This window comes from Aulonocara sp. 'chitande type north' Nkhata Bay, linkage group LG6 (assembly GCF_057382095.1).
Source record: "Aulonocara sp. 'chitande type north' Nkhata Bay isolate Kocher_YH1m ecotype deep benthic linkage group LG6, A_spYH_male_GT1.1, whole genome shotgun sequence".
Classification (NCBI taxonomy): domain Eukaryota; kingdom Metazoa; phylum Chordata; class Actinopteri; order Cichliformes; family Cichlidae; genus Aulonocara; species Aulonocara sp. 'chitande type north' Nkhata Bay.
Genome location: NC_141349.1, coordinates 39,721,653 through 39,728,490, shown reverse-complemented (window position 1 = coordinate 39,728,490; position 6,838 = coordinate 39,721,653).

The window sequence follows — 6,838 nt, the reverse complement described above, 5'->3', positions numbered from 1 at the left end:
ATAAACTCAACTCGTCGTGTTTGGAGGAAGAAGAATACTGAGTTGCATCCCAAGAACACCATACCTACTGTGAAGCATGGGGGTGGAAACATCATGCTATGGGGCTGTTTTTCTGCCAAGGGGACAGGACGACTGATCCGTGTTAAGGACAGAATGAATGGGGCCATGTATCGTGAGATTTTGAGCCAAAACCTCCTTCCATCAGTGAGAACTTTGAAGATGAAACGAGGCTGGGTCTTCCAACATGACAATGATCCAAAACACACCGCCCGGGCAACAAAGGAGTGGCTCCGTAAGAAGCATTTGAAAGTCCTGGAGTGGCCTAGCCAGTCTCCAGACCTCAACCCCATAGAAAATCTGTGGCGGGAGTTGGAAGTCCGTGTTGCTCGGCGACAGCCCCAAAACATCACTGCTCTCGAGAAGATCTGCATGGAGGAATGGGCCAAAATACCAGCTACTGTGTGTGCAAACCTGGTAAAGACCTATAGTAAACGTTTGACCTCTGTTATTGCCAACAAAGGTTATGTTACAAAGTATTGAGTTGTATTTTTGTTATTGACCAAATACTTATTTTCCACCCTGATTTACGAATAAATTCTTTACAAATCCTACCATGTGGATTCATGGATTTTTTTTTCACATTCTGTCTCTCACAGTTGAAGTGTACCTCTGGTGCAAATTACTGACCTCTGTCATCATTTTAAGTGGGGGAACTTGCACAATCGGTGGCTGACTAAATACTTTTTTGCCCCACTGTAGAAAGACTGCTTCTATGCACCATCTTTGTTTACTCTTTCCCTCCCAGGCTTCAAGGCTTCTGATTGGCCAATATTTCTTCACAGTTAGGATTATATCGCCACCTGTTGCTTTGGCATGTTCTTGACAGCGTTTTTTGTGTTTACATGTGGATGGGATGTTTTTTTTAAATGAAAACGGAAAATCTCTGTTTACAAAAATACCCATGTACGTGTGGACGAAGCCTTAGAGTTTGAGCTCTTAAACAATAATGACTTGAACCTGAGATTGTTTAGCTTTGTTCCCAACTGCTGACAGGCTGGTGATTACGTTTTGTTAGCTTTATTGTATTTTAACTGTTTGTGTGGGTTTTGTTGAAGTGTTCCAAGTGTTCAGTACCACCGCAGAAAACAAAATATTCATACCGCTTACAGCTGCAAACACACATTTCATGTGCGTGACAGGAAGAAGCCAGCCTATCGGGGCATGTATATTTCCAGGAAATGTTACAGTTTGAATGACGTTGATAAAAATGTATGCTCTTCCGCACATATTTTATGCTTTCACATGAGCTAAAACATTAGCTCTTTCAACAACCACCTTGTGCCCATGTCTCCATTTGTACTTGTGAGGCAGAAATGCCAGCCTCATGTCAGTGCAGCAGAAATAGGTCAAGCATCCACACACGCACAGTCACACACTCACGTACACACAGATAGAGGAATTACTCATTCCCTTTCATGGCCTTTGTAGATGGAGGAAGTGGATGCCAATGCAAAAAGATCAAAAATCCCTCCGTGCGAGAAACAAGTGTCCTCCTCCCAGCAGCTGAGCAGGAGGGAGGAAGAGTCGCTCAACAGGTTTGTGTCACTCCTCTAACACTGCAGCTTTTCACCGCGTGTCCTTGGTTGCTCCATCCTGCCAGGTATCTGTTTTTGGATCCTTTCTTCATGGAAATGTCTGTGCTATCCACGCATCAGTTTGAAGCTGCCTTTCCTCTTCCTGCGTCTGTGGAAAACACAATCAAAGAGAAAAATCAATGTATCCTCAAGCAATAAAAAAGCCAATAGCTTTCATAGAATCTAAATTTAGTGTGGAGTGATGTAGTGAGTCTCTGTTCCGCCCGCCTGAAATTTGCGATCCATTTTTCTACACGCATTTATTTATCAATCATTATTTTATGTTGTTGAACTGTATGAATCATACTTTTATGAACTTTATTTCATTTTGGCAAATAGAAGAAGAATGCATAGGTCTGGGTTTATGTCCGGGAGCTAGAATTGGAGGTGATGCCGTTGATGGTAATGTGACAATATCAATTTTCAGAGGAGACTTAATGCCTGCACCAATTATGGGCTTATGAATTTACCCAGGTTCATTATACAAGCTATATTACATCCTGGACTTATCTAATATTAATATCGCCCAATCTTGATTAATAATCTTAGCTCATTTTCTCTATGATTGAAATATATCATGCAGATGACTCTGTAATGATTCGGTGTAATGTAGAAAGTAGCTCTATTGTTTGGGAAAATTGCTTCTTTTGATGGAAAAACCCCTTATTAAAATCCAGTTCTAACTATTACCTCAGTGCCCCCCCACCCCTGCCCCCCACCCCGGGATAAAATTCATCAACCGATGAACAGTCATATTTTTGATATCCATTGGCCAAATAATGCCATTTCCTACCATTTGCAGCCTGCAGATGCTTTTCTAACCATCAAATGTCTGATAAAATAACATTTATCGGTTCTATCACACCACAGACTTGGGGAGAAAAGGAGGAAAAACATTCAGAAACTTTAAAATGGAAAAGTCTTTTTGATGGGAAGAGCTCCAGCGAGGGCAGTATCTTTCCAAATGATACTTCAGATCTGAAGCCAGTTTATAATTTCTTAGCAATAAGTGTGTCAAATTCTTGAATTTCAGCCAAGTTAAGTTCAGGGCTGTGTAAATCTGCGCAGCTTTTTGGGTCATGTCCATACTCACAGGCACACGTCGTCATATATCCTTGCTTTTATCCTTTTAATAATTTTAAATGGATTACCAGAATGGAATGTAGTAAATACATTCAGATTTTAAGTGAATAATGTATCTTATCCCATCCCTCACGCTCACTGCAGCGCTCATCATGCTTCAGTTCAGTATGCGGCAAACATGAACTTCACATAGTGAAGAAATACAATTATGTTTAACCCCTTTCTCACCCTAGGGTTTCAAATATTGTCATTCTGTCACATGTTGCTAGCCTTCTACTTTAAAATTGTTGAAATGTTTACCTATGTTTATTTTTTTGACTGCGCGACAGAGAGATGTAGGGTAATATAATGACTGTAGTTTCTGAACCAAATGCATTCTATTCTGTCAAGGGTGTGATTTGCCATCACTCCTTCGATGCACAAACTGCACCAATATTGGAAAATATAACAATTTAAAGCTGGAAGCGTGGCACGCGCCAAAGGTTTGTTTGCCTCGTAGTTTGTGTCCCGTCCCAATTTGTGTGTCATACCAGGAGCTTTGACAAAACAAGTTTTAAAAGCAGACATGAAATACCTGCACTGCTGTATACCACTAGATGTAAGCCATTTTTTTCTTTTTCTTTTTTTTTTGGTGAACTGACCCTTTAACCCATGTTTTTAGTACAAACACAGCTCCTCTGATCTTCCTTAACTCCGTGGTCAAAATGTCAAGAATAGCAATTTTACAGCCTAAATGTGCAGGCTGTCCTAAACTTTGCTGCTTTGTCTTAATAAAGTTCCAAGTTGCAGTCATTTGTGGTCCCTCGCTGCTAATAGCATCCCCTTAAATGAGCTCCCATTTCCTCATCTCATCTGAGCCCAGCATGACCCACAGATAGGCTCTTGTAAATTCTACCCCCATCTGGCTCCTTTTAAGTCTATGTCAGACTATTCATAATCGCTGTCAAAATGGCATTCTGTCACCGCTGCTTGTTATGAGGTAGCACAGAGCAGGAGGCTGAGACATACCAGAGTCAGAACAGTCTAGCGAGTCTGCCAGCCCCCTTCATGTAACATGAGGAAATGAGTTTGTGTCAGGACTATTTTGGAGTTGCTTTGAAGTCTTATTTTACCCCCTTTGCCTCCAGGGGGACAGCACAGAAAGCAAAGGGGGGCTGGGTGGTACAATGTGGGGAAATTTACTGAAATGCCCTGATAACCCAAAAGGCAGTGCAGTCTTGATCTCGTGCCTGGGTGGTCAAATCACATATGCATCACCCCATCAAACCTGTCATCTTTGTTGCTGTGTCGCATGTTTGTGCTGCAAGATTTCATCTTTTTATGCCTGCTGTTGTACTCGTGTTCCTTTCTGCATGCATAAACATATCCTTAGGAGAAACTTTCATTATCCCGAGGCCTTCTTTTCCCTGTCTTTTATTTATGCTTTTTTTTTTCTTTTTACATTTTTTGCTAATCAAGTCTATTGTAATTCATGTATGCCTTCAAGCCTAGAACTGAGCAAACATATATGTTGTAGCGCAACAAAAACTCACATTGTTTGTAGAGTTTTTTGGCCCAGTTTGCTGTTCAGATGCATTCTATGTTGTATCCAACTCCTTTGGTACAATACTTGATAAAGACAAATGCAACAGACAAGGAAAAAAATTAAGACACATCACAATACTGCCACGAAAAAAGATGTATTGTTATTATCATATTGTACAAATTCATAGATCAATAAGCAGCAGTGTGTCTGTCGATATGAGCCGGGAGGGACGGACTCCTCGGTGAAGAGAGGGGGAGGGAAATGATCCTTAGGCGGCCTGAACAATGATTTTTATTCACTCTCTGGCAAACACAAATATGTACACACGCTGGGGAATATCTTAAAATTGGTTTGTGTGCTGAGGCATATATATATAAAAGAAAAAAGCCCAGAAGTGGGCAGTCGTCAGCACCTTGACCTTGAACAGCAGTTTTTAGCTCAGTGATGGGAGCCCATCTCAGAAGTCCTGTTTGCTACTAAACGGCAGCAGTAACAAGAGTGAAAACCTGCAGAACAATAATATCAACACAACGTTCATTCACACATGCGCACATGCACGCACACATCCACATGTACACATGCTTCCCACCCCCTGTTGCGTCCAGAGCGATGGTCCTGGAGTGGGACAGCGAGGAGGGCATCCCGCAGTGCTGTTTGAGCGTCCCTGCCAGCGCCAGACAACTTCACTATCGCTGCCCTAGCAGGGGGCGATAATCACATCAAGCTCCCCTGACAAGAGGCATTGAATTCAGCTTCGGTCCCCTTAAGAGTCTGGCATCCAGCAGTCTCTCGTGAACATGCTGCTGACGTTACAATGAGAAGGTTTGTGTTTTCATTTTTTCACTTTGTGCCATTGCTCTATTTTTTACTCTTTTTTTTGTGTTGCTGCCGCCGAAATGCATTTAGCAGTATTTGGGATTCCATGTGACTGGGGCAACAACATTTAGCATTTAGCAATATCGAGTGTTACCGCATTGGAGAAGTGTTATTGTATTGGTGCCTTCTGTTCGTCACGGTGAATGCCATACAATGCATAGCTTATGTACCGAGGAATATTTATGAAAAGTTTCCATGGGAAAATTATTGCGTTATTATGCATGTCATTCAAATTTTCTATAGATTGTATCCTGGAATGGTTCCCGAAATGCTCAGATTGCTCTGTTAGCGACTTGATAAAAAGACTGAGAGCCATTAAAATGCTGATATAGATTTGCATTCAGGCTCAAACCCATGCTGGGTGGTGGTAGGGAAAAAAAAGGATACTATCTCTTTAAGAGGTTTCCGTAATCTCCCAAACCACACTTGATCAACGTATGCTAGCTCCTCTGGTTAGCAGAGGAGCTATTGTTTTTTCCAGTTGTTGGCTTTTAGGGTTTTGTTGTTTGTTTGTTTGTTTGTTTGTTTGTTTTTTCATTAATGAGTTTGTGGCAGCAAATGTGTTGCATGCACGGACTGGTATCTCCACCCTTACAAGGGTTGTGAATAGTTGTGTTTACATTTCATCAGCACCCTGATACTTTATCATATGGCTAAGTTGGCAAAATGTTATCCACTCAACGAGACTTAAACACCAAGGACTGATCCGGGGCATCCTTTTATCTTCAGAAATCTACAAAAACAGATGAGAGCCACACACATTTGTGGGCCTACAGAGTTTCCCTGCTACCCAGGGAGCCTGGCTTCCAGCAGCTCTGCCCCATTCATCACCTGCTTTCAATGGCCACCACCAAGCAGCCTCTGGCTAGAAGGCCAGGTAGGGTGCCGGGTGGTGTACAATGTTTGGGGGATTAGCAATCAAAAGCGAACGGAGGCTAGGGCTCTCTGTCCTGGCTCGCCATTCATTCCTAGCAGGGGAGGAGAACTCCAGCAGCGGCCAAGGTCATCGTCTCCAGCTCGGCAGGAGGTAACTGGGAGAGAACCCTGGGAACCATTCGTCTGCTTGGTGCTAATCGCAGGCTAGCAGGCTAGCAGCACAGCGGGTGTCTCACCCGCCAAACATTCATCTGTTTGTGCTCTTGGTAGCATGGCTGACAACAAGATAATGCCTTGCTTTTACTTTCCTCTCACTTTCCCCCTCTTTTCTCTCTTCTTTCTGTCTTTTGTTGATGTCTTTTGCTCTGTTCCAGCCTGATTCTCTGAGATTTGTTTCACTTTCTTTGAACTTAACTGTATGCTGAGTTAGCAGAACGATGAAGTGGTACAATAGTCTTTTTAGTCTGGCATAAGTTGGCCTCAAATTTTCATGGGAATGATGTCGGTGACAAGTATTGGGATACAAGGATAAAGGCCATTTGAGAATAGAAAGTAAAATGTCTTTCTCAAAAGTTTGTGTCAAGTTTCCATGGTTTCCAAAAAACTGTCTAAACTTCAGTTCCCTTTGTAATTTTGCCTTTGTGTGTGGATGGGAAATCATAATATGGGGAGCAGGCTTAAGACTGAAAAGAAAAGCAAACTTTTTCATTGGTTAGAGTTAGAAGCTTCACTTTGGGTTTGCCATCCATTTTCTCAATGTCATGTGACAGAATAGTGATTATACTCATCGTTTTAAGCTGATTTGGCATCCTGTGGTGCGAGACATTGGTCTGAGAAACCCTGA